This window comes from Chamaea fasciata, unplaced genomic scaffold (assembly GCF_029207755.1).
Source record: "Chamaea fasciata isolate MVZ Bird 193981 ecotype frontalis unplaced genomic scaffold, bChaFas1.0.hap1 SCAF_6, whole genome shotgun sequence".
In the NCBI taxonomy this organism is placed as follows: domain Eukaryota; kingdom Metazoa; phylum Chordata; class Aves; order Passeriformes; family Sylviidae; genus Chamaea; species Chamaea fasciata.
The window spans coordinates 69450320-69465697 of record NW_027094091.1 but is presented as its reverse complement, the minus strand read 5'-3'; the positions used below and the strand labels follow the sequence as shown (position 1 = coordinate 69465697).

General features: G+C 54.8%; 2 long non-coding RNA genes across 4 annotated transcripts; one reads left to right on the top strand and one right to left on the bottom strand.

Annotated features, from left to right (window-relative positions):
* The first annotated feature begins 8700 nt into the window (after positions 1-8700).
* On the top strand, positions 8701-13979 carry LOC136291557 (uncharacterized). The gene is made up of 3 exons (XR_010721621.1): positions 8701-9078; positions 10129-10775; positions 12673-13979. It is a non-coding gene; the product is annotated as an uncharacterized lncRNA (long non-coding RNA).
* On the bottom strand, positions 11926-13012 carry LOC136291556 (uncharacterized). 3 transcript variants are annotated; one of them, XR_010721620.1, is made up of 3 exons: positions 12940-13012; positions 12344-12744; positions 11926-12239 (listed from the first exon to the last, which is right to left on the bottom strand). It is a non-coding gene; the product is annotated as an uncharacterized lncRNA (long non-coding RNA). The 3 variants fall into 3 exon arrangements; XR_010721619.1 differs by lacking the exon at positions 12940-13012 and having other exon boundaries at positions 12344-12466; positions 12606-12690; XR_010721618.1 differs by lacking the exon at positions 12940-13012 and having other exon boundaries at positions 12344-12466; positions 12602-12688.
* Positions 13980-15378: the final 1399 nt, after the last annotated feature.

Sequence of the window (15378 nt, the reverse complement as noted above, 5' to 3'; positions counted from 1 at the left end):
CGTTTTATTTTGTAACTCTCCGACCCTGCTTGTTTATTAGCAAAGAAATCCAAAACAAAGCGAACAAAAAAAGAAAACCCCCAAAATAAAATCCCCCGCAACCCACCAAAAAAACCCCATACAGATAGAGAAAATATGCCCATATTATCTAAATAAAGATTAAAACTTTACCCCTTAGAAAACCAGGCTCATTTAATTCAAATTAATTGTGTTTCTGATGTGTTAGGTTCATGAATTCATCTAGTGTAAAATATCGTTTAAAATATAAACAAACGAATTTAAAAAATAATGAAAAAGAAAAATAACAAAAAGTATAGGATATGAAAAATAATATCAATAAAAAATACACAATATATTATTACATACTACACGTTTTATAAATATATTTAATATACATAATATAAACATCTATAATGTACATAGTCATATTTAAATGAAATGTATTATTATTTATAACATTACATAATAAATAATAAATTATTTTATATATAACTTTCTATATTTAATATCTATAATAATATAATAGTATAATAAACATAATACATGATGTATAATGTACATAATATAAAAGATGAATTGTAATGATGAATGTAAATATCAGAATCACAAAGATAAAAAATATTGAAATAGAGCCTGAACGAAAGGCTTTTTTGTTTCGGTCTGGTTGCTGGCAGGGCTCTCGCAGGTGTGCTCGGGGGTCTTTTGGGCCATTTATTCCGGAGGCTGTTCGGAAGGGCATTCCTGGGCACGTTCGTTTATGGCTCCGCTCCGCGCCGCCGCGCGGCAGTGCTGCCACCCTGTGGGCAGAGAGCGGTAGTGCAGCTGTCCCCCGTGCCCGTCCCTATTGATCTGTGCGGCAATGCTGCCACCGCGTGGGCAAACAGCGGTAGTGCAGCTGTCCCCCGTGCCCGTCCCTCATGATCTGTGAGGCAATGCTGCCACCCTGTGGGCAAACAGCGGTAGTGCAGCTGTCCCCCCCGCCCGTCCCCGACGCGCGTGGCAGCCCCGCACTGTGAGCTCGGGGGCGGCGCTGCCGCCCGCCCGCCCGCAGCTCGGGGCCGAAAGGGAGGGAAAAAGGCAAGGAGCCCGGGCGCGTGGCAGCCGGCTGCCTGCGCGCGCCACCCGGACCACAGAGCCGTCCGGGCGCGATTTTCCGCGGCGTTTGCGGGTGTGCGGACACGGGATGGGGGCGCAGCGGCGCCGCGGGCGACAGTCCATTCAGTCAGGCGCTTGTCCGAGCAGCCGAGGGGGCCTATTAGTGGGTTCCACTATCAAGATGGCGGCGAGACACGAGGCGCCCGACCTTCTAAATAAGGCGGCATAAAAAGGCGGGAAAAAATAAGGACCCTATAGGCGTTTAGCTAGATGCCTGCACGAAACCCCGACTACGGCGCCGCCGGGGCGCAATTTTCAGCGGCGTCTCCAGGTGTAGGGACACCGGCCATGTGCTCAGCCGCGCCGCGCTTGCGTTCGGATTCGCAGATTTAGTCAGGCGTCTGTGTAAACACCTGCCGGGGGCCTATGCCGAGGCGCCAAGAACATGGCGGCCGGGACGGAAGTGGCCTCAGCCGCAGCCAAGATGGCGGCGAGCAAAAGCGGAAGTCACGCGACGCCCTCACAAAATGGCGCTCAGGCGCGAGGCGCCCGACCTTCCAAAAAGGGCGGCCAAAAGGGCGCGAAAAAATAAGGACCCTATAGGCGTTTAGCCAGATGCCTGCACGAAACCCCGACTACGGCGCCGCCGGGACGCAATTTTCTGCGGCGTCTCCAGGTGTGCCGACACGGGCCGTGTGCTCAGCCGCGCCGTGCTCGCTTTTAAATTCGCGGATTCAGTCAGGCGTCTGTGTAAACACCTGCCGGGGGCCTATGCCGAGCCGCAAAGAACATGGCGGCCGGGACGGAAGTGGCCTCAGCCGCAGCCAAGATGGCGGCGAGGAAAAGCGGAAGTCACGCGACGCCCCTCACAACATGGCGCCGAGGCGCGAGGCACCCGACCTTCCAAAAAGGGCGGCCAAAAGGGCGCGAAAAAATAAGGACCCTATAGGCGTTTAGCCAGACGCCTGCACGAAACCCCGACTACGGCGCCGCCCGGGCGCAATTTTCCGCGGCGTCTCCAGGTGTGGGGACACGGGCCGTGTGCTCAGCCGCGCCGCGTTTGCTTTTAAATTCGTGGACTTAGTCAGGCGTCTGTGTAAACACCTGCCGGGGCCTATGTCGAGCCGCAAAAAAAGATGCCGGCGGAACCGGAAGTGGCCTCAGACGCAACCATGATGGCGGCAAGGAAGGGCGGAAGGCTCGTGGGGCTCGTCGCGGCCGAAAATCGCCGAGTGCAGCTCACACCCTGCAATGGCAAAAGCTGTTTTATTAAAACTCAGCCGAGAATTTTCCTCTTATTTCCAGGTCACAGGATATACTGAGGCTGAGAGGGATCCTAAAATCTGACTCTCAAGCGGACGGACCGTTTGAGAATCGAACTCAGCACCTTGGCATTACCCGGACTCTGCTCCAAGCAGCTGAACCAATCTCTGCATTATGGGGATGGACCTCCATAGGATGGCAACGCTTGGCCCCACTAAGGTAAGTGCAGTGCCGCCTTCTCTGCCAAAGCTGCTTCACACACCAGCCCCTGGAATGGCTCGAGGGCAGAACTGGCTGGCAGCTCACGACAGCACAAAGCTCTTCCAGTGACGCTGATTTCCTGTCCTTTCCAGGATTTACCCAACAGCTGCCGTAAAAGTACTCACACAAAGTCTCTTTCCGGGCGGAAAGGAGCAGGACGAGTCCTGAGGCTTCCCTTCTTCCACGGCCAAAGCTCTGCAGAGAGGCAGGGCCGGTCCCACCCGCACAGGGGCGTTTCCTGCAGGTGAGTGTTGCCGGGCCAAAATGATGGCAGCTGCTGAGGCCGGGGCTGCTTTTCTGGCCGGAGGCCTCGGTGCCCCCCCGTGCCGCCTGCAGTGTCCCTCGGGGTTTCCTGCAGGTGTCCCGGGTGCCCGGAGGCGCAGGGAGGAAGGAGGCCGGCAGCCCCAGCGGGGCCAGCAGCCCTGGGATGATGTGCAGGGAGGAGCTGTGCCTGCGGGGCCCCGCCCGTGGCAGCGGCGGCCAAACGCAGGGCCCGGGGCCGGGCTCGGGGCTGGCACGGACACGGCCCCGGGGCTGCCGCGGCTCCTCGGCCAGGGGCTGCTCCCGCCGGGCACGGGGAGATGCTGCAGCCCGGACAGAGGCACCCACAGCCCAAGAGCTCCCCGGGGAACAGCTGGCATTGCCCGGGAACGGCGGCTCGGGCTGTCTGCAGAGGGGCTCAGACAGCAATTCCCACCTCCCGGAGCTCCCACACAGTTGCCAGGGATGTCCTGGCCACCCCAAATCCCCTCCCTTTCAGCCTGAGGACATCGCCCGTCGGCAGCATTAAAGCCAAGGCGCTCCTCCCTCACAGAAATTAAATCCAGAGCAACGGCCCTCGGAGATGCCTCAAAATCAAAGGTTTGAGTGGGATGGAGTTTCGTTTGGATGAAGTCTGGACTTTTCCAGGGAGCCGGCCGGAGTGCAGAAGCGATGGAAAGCTTTTGCAGGTGGGTCCCACTGGAGGTGTGCTGAAGGCAGGGATGGGCGTCCCTTGCCTGAGGGAAAGGCACTTGCAGAGGCCACTGCTGGGGCTCGGAAAGGAGCTGAGCTCCTGCAGGGAGCTGTGTCCTCCCGAGGGCACAGGGGCTGCCTCAGCACAGGCCGGCCAGTGCCTTCTCCTGCTCTGAAACATCACCTGGAGCCCGAGCTCAGGGGGGTGGCTGAATTCCAGGGAAATCTGACAGGTGACCCCCAGGGGGTGAGGGTTATAATTAACCAAATCTATGGAATAGAAACCTATCCTGTCCCCATCCTGCTGAGCTTCCTTGGAAGCTCTGCTGGTTCCTGACACGTCTGGCATTCAAGCAGCAGCTCTGCGTGGGAATATCCGTGCTCCGTGAGGCACTGTGAGGTTATTGCAGCGGGAACTGAGCAGGGAATTCGGGGCCGTGGGTATAATTCATCTAAACTAGCAAATGTGACAGTGAACCCCAAATCTGGGCACCACACAGAGAACAATCTTTGTGCTGCCCTGTCAGCTCAAGCCCCTGGGCTGGGAAGTTTTGGGAGTCAAACATATGGAATGATAGAAGTCACAGCAACTGGTGTCACCCCGAGGGACAGTCCAAGTCCCAGACAATTCCTCTGCAATCCCCTCGGGGGGAAAACACCCTCTGTCTGCCAGGAGCCCTGACTCTGTTTCTCCTAGCAGCTGTGTTGGGCTTTAAGAACTTGAAATAACTTTGAAGCCAAAGAAATCACCTTTTCCTACTGGTTTGATTGTTGTGTTTGTTTTTTGTTTTTTTTTTTTTTTTTTTCTTTCAGATGCTGGACTTGCTTCTGTGGATGTGTGCTGAGCTCTGGCTGCAGAGGACTGTCAGGCCTGAATGGCTGTGAGTCTGTGTTCTTCTCGCTGGGGAAGCGGAAATAATTATTAATTAGACTGCAGAAATGTTTTCAGAAACCTTTCCCCTTTCCTGCCCTTTGCTGGTGGATCTTCTCTTTCTGCCTTTGACTTTACAAAGCTGTTCCCTGATGTCATTTCCCCTGCCTGAATTCCTTGCAGCTCCTAGCTGGGAAAAACTGGGATGATGTCCTAGGGATGTTCTTAGGGGAGGACAGAGGTGAGATTTTTGCCTGTGTTTTTCTAATATTTTCTAAAATTTCAGGGAGCTGCTCCTGCTCCTGCCCCTAATCCTGCTGCTGCTGCACAAGTGGAGCCTTGTCAGCGAAGACCTGCATCTGCAGGAGGCCCCGCAGGCCCTGGCTGGGAAGTGCCAAAACAAAGAAGTGATCAGTAAGTGCTGAACTGCTTCCAGGAGGGCGTATTTTGTTGCAGCCGTTACAGACCAACAAAAGAATGGTGCTGTGTCCGCGTGATGTTGGTGACTTTGTGTGAGTTGCTTTATTAAAGCCAATCGTTGGTAAGGGTTCTGAGCCTGCCTTGGAGAGCCCTTGGAGGTGGCAGCTCTTCTTTAATTTCCCTTGGTTCCTTTCATGCCTTTCAGTGATTCCTGCGAGGTGCACTGCAGTCTGCCTGAAGCCAGCACATCCTGTCCGTGTTTGACCTTGACTCCTGTTGTTTTTCCTCTTGCAGGTAGTTGGCAAAAAGAGGAGAGAGCCAGTAGGAAGTGAAGCCCCTGATTTCCTGCCTTTTCCAAGAAATCCTTGCTGTCAGCCGGAGTGTGTTCCTGGTCTCCTCCTCCTCCTCCGCCTCCTCTGTTTGCCAAGGTGAATTTTGGTTATTGCAGGAATTCTGCCCAGAAATCCTGGCTGGCTGAGGGATGCTTGTGTCCCCTCTGGAATAAATTCCTGCGTCTCCTCAGCCCTGCTGGTTTGCAGTAGAGTTTGGGCACCTTTCGCTGCAGCTGTGGTTCTTAATAACTAGAAGTCCCGAGGCACAGCCTGGCCTCCCTCCCTGGGAGCTGCATTTCAGTCTGCCTGGACCAAGGCCATCCTGTTTGAGACTTTATTCCTGTTGCTTTTCCTCTTGCAGGTAGTTGGCGAAAAGGAGAGAGCCAGTAGGAAGTGAAGCCACTGGAAGGCCTTATCCCAGTCCAAGGTTCCCACTTTTCTCTCTGACTCCTGGATAATTGCCTGGCCATAACTGGACAGAGACTGTCAGTTTGATTTCCTGCCTTTTCCAAGAAATCCTTGCTGTCAGCCGGAGTGTGTTCCTGGTGTCCTCCTCCTCCTCCTCCTCCTCCTCCTCCTGTTTTTGCCAAGGTGAATTTTGGTTATTACAGGAATTGTGGCTCTTTTGTTCCACTGAAACTTGCCAACTCTGCTGAGAGTTTCAGATGTCAAATCCAAGTAAGATTGGAGTTTCTTTGCATTGGTACTCCCACAAAACACAGATCATTCTTGGATAGGAGTAACTGGACCTGTTGAATTCCCACTTCCCTTTAAATCAGAGCAGAGGAAGCAGATTTTAAATCATCATTCCATGAACTTTCACCAACTTCATGACTCTTGCAAAAGTTTTCAATGTTAGAAATTCCTGAGCTTGTTTTCCAGGCAAGCTGGGATTTAGATGTTATTCCTTCCTTTTATTTGATGTTTTTCTCTCTGATTTTAGTAAGGGAATATTTTTTTTTTTTCAATTTTCCATCCTAATTGGAATTTTTGTACCTTGTAGAGCACATTTCCAAGGAAATTTACCCAATTAATGTTGGTAAATCAGGAATTGTCCAGCACCATCTCCACAAAATTCTGTGAATTCCCAAGAAAACTTTGAAGTATTTATTTGCCACGATTCGTCTCTTTGTAAAGTTCAATTTACTGCATTTTTAATTACATAAATGCCATTAAAACCTGAATCCAGGCCTAGCTGCTGTTCCTTGGACACAAGGGGCTGGTTCTTTCCTACCTTGGCACATTTGGAAGTTTGTCCAAAATGAGCTTCCCACTAAAATAGAATTTGTTTCCAAGCAGAAGTGGGAATTGTCTAGAAAACCTTCTGTTCTGGGGGGCACTGGGTTTGTTTCCCTTATTGCTGCATAATTGAGGAAAGCCATGGCGCTTTTTTAGGCAGTGGCAGGAGGTGAGAGCTGCGTTTATTTAATTTTGTATTTTATTTTTTGTTATTTTTGTATTTTTGTGCTCTTTTGTTGTGGTTTTTCATGTTGCGTTTTGTGGTTTTTCAAAGACTTTTTCTTCAGTTTTTTAATTTTTATTTTTTTTCTTTAGCTATTTATTTACTTGTTAAAACTACTTTTCGTTTTTTAATTTTTTGTTTAAATTTTTTTTCCACTTTTTTGTTACTTTGAAATTTTTTTCTTTTGGTATTTTAATTTTATTTTTTATTTTCTATAGTTTTGGTTTATTTTTTCATGTTTTCTTTGTTCCTTTTTTTTTTTCCCCCATACTCTTTCTTCCCCCGGGCGCCTGGGGGTTTGGCTGTTGGCAAGAAAGATGAGAAATGACCTCGGTGCCCGCTGGACGTCGGGATGTCATAGAGAGCGCAGTTGGCAAAAGCTCTGTATTTTCTGCTCCATAAAACTCCTGAAGGGAGAAAGCTGTGACCACCGTGGTGCCGTTTTTTCCTTCCCAGCCCCGACCAGGTCTCCTCCTACCCGTGCACAGTGTTACCAGCAGCAGCCTGCTGTCCAGGCTGTCGAGGCGTATTTCAGAGGGAGCAATAAAAACAAAGTAGACGTTTTATTTTGAACTCTCCGACCCTGCTTGTTTATTAGCAAAGAAATCCAAAACAAAGCGAACAAAAAAAGAAAACCCCCAAAATAAAATCCCCCGCAACCCACCAAAAAAACCCCATACAGATAGAGAAAATATGCCCATATTATCTAAATAAAGATTAAAACTTTACCCCTTAGAAAACCAGGCTCATTTAATTCAAATTAATTGTGTTTCTGATGTGTTAGGTTCATGAATTCATCTAGTGTAAAATATCGTTTAAAATATAAACAAACGAATTAAAAAAATAATGAAAAAGAAAAATAACAAAAAGTATAGGATATGAAAAATAATATCAATAATAAATACACAATATACTATTACATACTACACGTTTTATAAATATATATAATATACATAATATAAACATATATAATGTACATAATCATATTTAAATGAAATGTATTATTTATAACATTACATAATAAATAATAAATTATTTTATATATAACTTTCTATATTTAATATCTATAATAAATATAATGGTATAATAAACATAATACATGATGTATAATGTACATAATATAAAAGATGAATTGTAATGATGAATGTAAATATCAGAATCACAAAGATAAAAAATATTGAAATAGAGCCTGAACGAAAGGCTTTTTTGTTTCGGTCTGGTTGCTGGCAGGGCTCTCGCAGGTGTGCTCGGGGGTCTTTTGGGCCATTTATTCCGGAGGCTGTTCGCCAGGGCATTCCTGGGCACGTTCGTTTATGGCTCCGCTCCGCGCCGCCGCGCGGCAGTGCTGCCACCCTGTGGGCAGAGAGCGGTAGCGCAGCTGTCCCCCGTGCCCGTCCCTCATGATCTGTGAGGCAATGCTGCCACCCTGTGGGCAGAGAGCGGTAGCGCAGCTGTCCCCCCCGCCCGTCCCGCCTGATCTGTGAGGCAATGCTGCCACCGTGTGGGCAAACAGCGGTACTGCAGCTGTCCCCCCCCGCCCGTCCCGCCTGATCTGTGCGGCAATGCTGCCACCCTGTGGGCAAAGAGCGGCAGTGCAGCTGTCCCCCTCCGCCCGTCCCGCCGGAGCCGTGCGGCAATGCTGCCACCCTGTGGGCAAAGAGCGGTAGTGCAGCTGTCCCCCCCGCCCGTCCCCGAGGCACGTGGCAGCCCCGCACTGTGAGCTCGGGGGCGGCGCTGCCGCCCGCCCGCCCGCAGCTCGGGGCCGAAAGGGAGGGAAAAAGGCAAGGAGCCCGGGCGCGTGGCAGCCGACTGCCTGCGCGCGCCACCCGGAGCCGTCCGGGCGCGATTTTCCGCGGCGTTTGCGGGTGTGCGGACACGGGATGGGGGCTCAACCGCGCCGCTGCCGGCGGTCCATTGAGCCAGGCGCCTGTGCCAGCAGCGGGGGGGCACCCCAGCGAGTGCCCGCACTGAAGATGACGGTTCGACCGGAAGTGGCTTCAGCCTCAACCAGTATGGCGGCGAGGAAGGGCGGAAGTCCTGGCACGCTGCTCGCAACCTATTGTAACCGAGTGCAGCCGAAAATAGCCGAGGCTTGACGAAAATCGCCGACTTTCGGCCAGCAGCCGGACTCAGCCGAGGGCAGTTCGGGGTGATCCCGGACCGGTGCCCGCCCTCCCTGTCGCTTCCTCGGCCGGCGGTTCGAAGGCGATGTCGGGGGCCGCTGTGCCCGGAGCGGGAGCACTCGCTGTCGCTGCTGGAGCCGGGCGGCGGCCGGCCCGACCAGCAGCAGCGGCTGCTTTCTGTTCACACCCAGAAAGTCATTCCTCACCCCAGTTATGCTATCACAATTACTTCATTTTTGATCTGCAGTTACAGCCACATTTCTTGAAAGCTGCCCGGAAAACCTGGCTGGGACTCAGGTAAAGAAAGGGAGACTGACCGGTCACACCCCGCGGGGCCGCCGGCAGCGGCTCGGGAGCGCCGGGCGCGGGCCCCGGCTGCGGCAGTGGCGGCCGTGAGGGCTGTGCTGACAATGGAGGAGGGCGGGAGCTGCCGCAGCGCGGTTGAAGCGGAGCGGAGAACGGCCGGTCCCGGGAGAAGCCCCGAGGACGGCGGTGGCAGCCGCGGGGGGCGGCCCCGAGCGGAGCCGGGCCGGCAGCGGGCGGCCGGGGCTGCGTGGGGCGAAGGCGGTCCCGACGCGGGCACGGAGCCGGGGAGGAGCAGCGGGGCCGGCTGGGGCCGCCCGGCGGAGCCTTTCCTGGGAAGCAAAACCTGCGGTTTCTCCCACCTCGGCCCCGTGGCGAGGGGCAGCGCAGCAGAAGGGAGCAGCACCTGAGCGGGTGGGGCAGTGCTGGGGCGCAGGGAAGATGCGGCTGGGGCAGAGCTTGCAGGCTTCTTACATTTAAATGAACGTGGAAAGCTGAGAGAGAGGTAGTATAAAAGCTCTGTGGGTGCTCGGACAGGTGAGACGTGACTCAGGGGAGGGAGTCGCTTTCCTGAGCTCCTGAAGTTCCATTTGTCTCTCTCAGGAGCAGATGTGAGAAGTTTCCTGTTTGGAATTGGGCTCCAAAAGGAAGGAACCTGAAGCTGCTTCTTTTGATAAATCCATAAGCATGGGAGGCTGTATGAAGCACACTGTTTTAAGTAGCCAGTAACTTCCATGGATATTTTAACTTTTAAAAATGGTGACTTTTAATTCCTCTGCACACTGATGTCCCACACAGGTTTCACTGAGGCTGTGAATTGCAATCCCGACCATCTTCCGGTTTCTGGTGCTTAGGGCTGTGGCATTTGGTGTGCAGAAAACATCCCAGGCTGTCCACCTAGGAACTGTATGGGCATTTCCACAGGTCCTCAGAGTGGGAAAAGGCCAAGAGGGTCGTAGTGGGACCTCTCTTTCTCCCAGGCCTGGGCATCCTCAAGACACCTCTAGATTGGTTTTTAAGTGTTTGTTGTTTTTTGTTTTCCAGCCCAGGACTAAGCTGGAGAAAAGGTGGAGAGTAGCAAGTGGGACTGCCATGTTAAGATCCATCCTTGGATTCCAGGTTCTCCCAATGGGTTTGTCCAAAGAAAGGAGGTGTTTGCGGTACCTGTTTGTTCACCTGTTGAGCTTGGAAGAGATGCGGAGCATGAAATTCCAGGGAAGCTGCACTTGTGTAGTGGCTGGAGTGAGAAGCATCTTGCCTGTCTTTCCCCACTGGTGTGCTGTGGTCATTTCCTCTCTGGGTCCTTGTTTCCCTCTTTGTCTCTGTATCCCTCTGTCCTTGCCATGTGTTTGGCACTCTCTCTTTTTCTCCATCTTTCTCCACGCCTCGTGTTCATGCTTATTCTCTGTGGCTTTGTGGTGCTCCCCGTGCCACTGTTTCCCATGGGATCCTTGTGTCCTGTTTGCTGTCCCTGTTCTTTTTTAATCCCTCTCCGTCGTGCTGCCCATCAGTGTACAGAGGCTGACTGGAGGGAGGTTCTTGTGCTGCAGGTTCCGTTCAGGAGGCTGGTGTGATTCAGCAAGCCCACAGTTTGAATTGCCCCCTCCATGTGGTCCAGCCAGCTGTGCCCAGTGCCCATCCTGGAGTGCCTTTTCTGTCAGCTCACGCGCCATCGTGCTGGAGACTGTCAGGCAGGTGCTGGGGTGGACGAGGGGAGGGCAGGGGGGCTGAGGTGCTGTTGTTGGGCAGGGCTTGCTCTTTCACCCACACCGAGTGGTGGCCAGGCTCAGCTGAGCACAGCAACTGGTGTTGGAGAGATGATGCCTGTCTCGTCTGTCTGAGCTGCCCCAAAGGCCGAGGACAGGGCTGAGGCTCTGGTGGTTTGGCTGTACGAGGCCCATGGCAGCACAGTCACCGCCCGGCTCCAGGCCTCCCTCCCCGTTACGGAGGCGATGCTGTGAGTCCCTGCAGAAGGGCTGGGGCATGTGGCGATGGAGATCAGTCCCTTCAGCCCTGTGCTTTGTCCCCCAGCTGTGACCTCCTGGAGCATCTGGCTGTGTGGGGCCACCTGCTGCTGGAGCCACAGGGCCTGAGGCTTTCCTTTGCAGCCTTCGTGTGCTCTCTGACCTCCTGGTCCTCCTGCAGCCACCCAGGCCAACACTGTGAGCTCAAATCACAGACTGAGCTGTTCCCCATCCCGAGCGTTGTGCAAGGCAGCAGTTCCAGGGAACAGCAGTGTCCCCATGTCCTGCACCCAAGTGTTGCAGAGACGCGCTTGAACAACCCTGCTCCTCAGGGAAGGAGGACAGCTGCCCACTGCCCAGCCAGGGTAGGTGGTCTTGAGCGAGTTCTGAGTTCTTTAAGTGTGGACAAAGGTGCAGAAAGGCTGGTGTGCACAAGTTCTGCTCCAGCCATAGAGGTGTGGGGAGCAGCAGCTTCCACAGTGACTCCTGTGTTGCAGCCTTCATCTTGCCTAGCAGTGAGTGTAGAAACACACTCTACTCCCTTCCTTCTCCCTCTGCCTGTCCCTTGCACCACCCTTGCAGAAGAGGAAACACAAAAAAATCAAGAGGATTATGTAAAAACAAGCTGGAGCCTGTTTTTTTAACTTGTTTCCAGGTAACTGCACTGACCTTCCTCCTCCCAGGGGCTTTGTTGTAGTTGCTCTTTTAGTGTCTGCCTCTGAGCAGTATCTCACTCCTGGGACTGGGGAGGCTGAGCTTACCTTTATTTTTTGGGGATGAGGTGGAGGGGAAGTCTGCTTCAGCCCCTGTGGGGAAGAGACTGGGCACAGGGATTTATCCTTCCCATGAAAAGGCACGCACGGTGATTTCTACGCAAAATACTTTATTAGTCAACTAAAAGCAGTGGATCCGCAGCCGGAAAGGGAAGAGGGAGAGGAAAGAGTCAGAGTCCAGCACAGCATGTGGTTTTCACCCTTTTCCCCTGAAATGCCTGTGGCCGGCCATAAAAAGCCCCACCACCAGGCTCAGCTTCTCCCTCCCACACTGGCAGGGTGCAACAGTAGCAAAGAAGCGTGAGCACAGGTACAGGGCAGCTCCGTCTGTGGCCAGGCCCTGCCTGAGCTCCTCTTGGCCCCTTAAATGTCCCTCAGGAGGTGGCAGCAGGTGACACTCACATGGCAGGGGCTGCACCTGGAGAAGGAAGAGGGAAATGAGGAGTCAGAGGGCATATCTGGCTCTGCCCCATGGGCTGTGGGAGAGCTCCCCACAGCCCCCACAGGGACTGCCAGTCTCACCTTTGGCCCTGCGAGCAGATGTCCAGCAGCTTCTTCTGACACTTGGAGGCACCTCAGGCAAGGCTGGAGCAGCAGTCACTTTCCTCCTCCCACGAGCACGTCCCTTCCTTGGCCCTTCAGCTACTGGCGATTGAAGGAGACACAGGAAGACTGATTCAGTGATCAGAATTTGATTTCACTGAGGTTTTCCAAAAGCTTGTATACCATTTCAGGAAGGTTAATAGTTTCTACTACAATAATTAGGTTAAAAGATCATACAAACAGCTCATGCATTTTACAGCATCTTTTTCGTAGGGGGTTGATTGAATCTCTCCTCTTCCCATAAACAGGTTTAATCCCATCTTCTGTAATCTCAAAGTTCTGTTTGTTCCTGCCATGGCATCCTGGTTATCAAACCAAGCCTGCAAATGAATGGTGAGCGGTCTGGGGCAGATGGAGGGAATGGCAGGGCTGTTTCAGAACTGCAGAGAGAGGACGGAGATGTGGGGGAGCTGCTGGTATTGCAGCATCCCTTCCAGCATCCCCTTCCCAGCGTGCCTCCCACAGCACCTTCCCCTGCAGAATCCTCCCTGCTGCCACCCCTCCGGGCGCCTCACCTGCCAGCAGCACCTGGAACTTGTTGGCCGAGAGCATTGCAGGGACAGCTGTCATTTTCTCACACTCTGTCCCGCACACTGAAGGTCAGGTGCACCACGGGCTCATTGACCTCCTGCAAGTCGCTGGAGCTGAGGGTGTAATCCACGTGCCAGCACACTGAGCCCAGCTGGGTCAGTACGGTGGGGAGTGGGATGGTGTCAGCACCCCGGTTCACTCCAGCATGGTGATTTACACTGACCCCCACACTCCTGTTAAGACCCAACACCCCGCTCACACCTCAGGCTGCAGGCACTGAGCCAGTCCTGGAAGGGGCTCTGCTTCTCCTCAAAGGAATGGCACAAGGCGCTGGCATGCTCTGCTCTTGAGGGGAGACAAGAGAAGAACCCCTCTGCTCACACCAGACCTGAAGCTGCCAAACTCCACCAAAGCACCTGGGGAGGCCCCAGGGACTGATGGACAGAAGGGAGGTGACAGAGGACAGCACAGCAGCCAGCCTGCCCTCCATCTGGATGTGAAGGCAAGGCTGGGAACTGTCAGCAACATCCCAGCACGCCTGAGGAACCTTTGGGCAGCCCCAGCTGCTGCAGGTCACCTGACAGAGACTCACCATCTACCCAGTGCTTGGCCGCGCTGGAGAGGATGAAGCCGAGGACAGCAATGGTCGCCTTCAAATCCCCCGACTCTGCAGACGGGAGGGGGGGTGAGCTCTGTCACCTTGGAAAGGCATCCCCAGACACACTGCTGCCCATGCCTGGAGCATGGCTCCATCAGGGGATCGTGGTAAGGACAGCAGTGCTCACCTAACTTTGCATCTAAGGGCAGATTCGGGATCTTGTCATACTGTGGGAGAGCAGAGCACCACGGTAAACACCAGCTAACACACTCACTATCAGTGTTAACACTAACAATTCTTACCTAAATATTAATACTAATAACATATGCATAATATACGCATATTATTACTACTAGAAGAGGCCGGTAGTGTTCTTAACGCTGAGGCTTGCATGAAGAACACGAGATTAAATAATGTTGCTGATTATGCCATTGTAGTGTTGAAGCGCTTGACCCCCCCCGCGGTGAGCAGCGGGCCCGCAGCAGGCGGGGGGCGGGCACTTGAGTATCTTGGCCAGGGTGCTGATCCTCCCAGCGCTGATCTCGGCCAGCACCCAGTCGGGGCGGCCCAAGTCCCCGCAGAAGCGGAACCGCTGCGGGGAAAGAGGCGCCCACAGCCGGCAGCGGGCTCTGCACGCGCCCCCGCTCCCCGCCGCCGACCCCCCTCCCCCCCACGTCGCCGCCGCTCCCTGGCCCGCGCTGCTACCGCAGAGTCCGCCTTGGCGACTCGGAACCGCTCCCGGCCGGGCTGCCGGCTACGCCCCTCCCTGCCCCGAGTGCCGACGGGCGCTCCGGTGGGGGCTCTGCAGGGGCCTTTCAGCCGGGACCGGGGCACAGGGAGGGTCGGAGAAGGGGACGGGGGTCTCGGGAGCGGGACCCCGGGCGACCGCGGACCCCCGAGCGCCCCTGGCTCCGCCCGCCTGAGCGCTCGCGCTCCCATTGGCTGCAGCCTCAGCTGCCAAGCCCCGCCAATCCCGGCCCGCCTTTCTCCGCCCCGTCCAATCACAGCCGCCCTTTCAATCCGGGCGCGGTCCCGCCCAGATCCGCCCGCTCAGTCGCGGCCCGGCCCCTCAGCCCGGTCCCGGTCCCCCGTTCGCCTGAGGCGTCCCTCCCGCCGCCCCGGCTTTGGGAACGAGCGGAGCCGTGCCTCCGCTGCCGCAGCCTCGGCAGGTGCTGCCGGGACCCAGGAAGGGCGGCGGGAGCTCCCCGTTGAGGTCCCGGCCGGGAGTTCTCCCAGGGAAACGGGGAGACGGCGGGGAGCGGGCGGAATGGCGGGAGCGGGGCGTGAGGGGACAGCGGGGGGTCGCGGAGCCGAGGGGGGCGGGAACGGGCGGGCCGGGATTGGCGGGCCGACACTGCGCTGTGATAGGTTGGGCTGGCCCGGCCGCCGCTGCCTCAGGTTGTGATTGGCTGGGGTGGCCCGGCCCTGGGGGATAAATAGCGTGCCCTGAGGGGTCTCGGCGCTAGTTCGGCGGCGGCGCGGAGAGCGACGGGTGGGACTGGGCGGTCGGAGGAGCGCCGCCGGAGGAGCGCGGCTGCGCCAGGACGGGATGTTTGCGGCTTCCGGTCAGGGGAGCGCCGGTGAGCCCGCACGCGACTCCCGCGTCTGTCTGTGCTAGCGTGTGGGGACTGGCGGTGTCCTGGGGCAGCGCTGCCGGCCGTGCCCGGTTCTTTCCGCCGCGCCCTGCGTGACTCGGACGGCCGGAGGCTGGTGCGGGGCTTGGTGCGGCGCGGGGAGACCGGCTGGGGCTACCAGGGGAGAAGTGCTTCCGTGGTTTCTGGATACAAAGTAACGCTTAAGATATCAAAAATAAAGCTGCATTTTT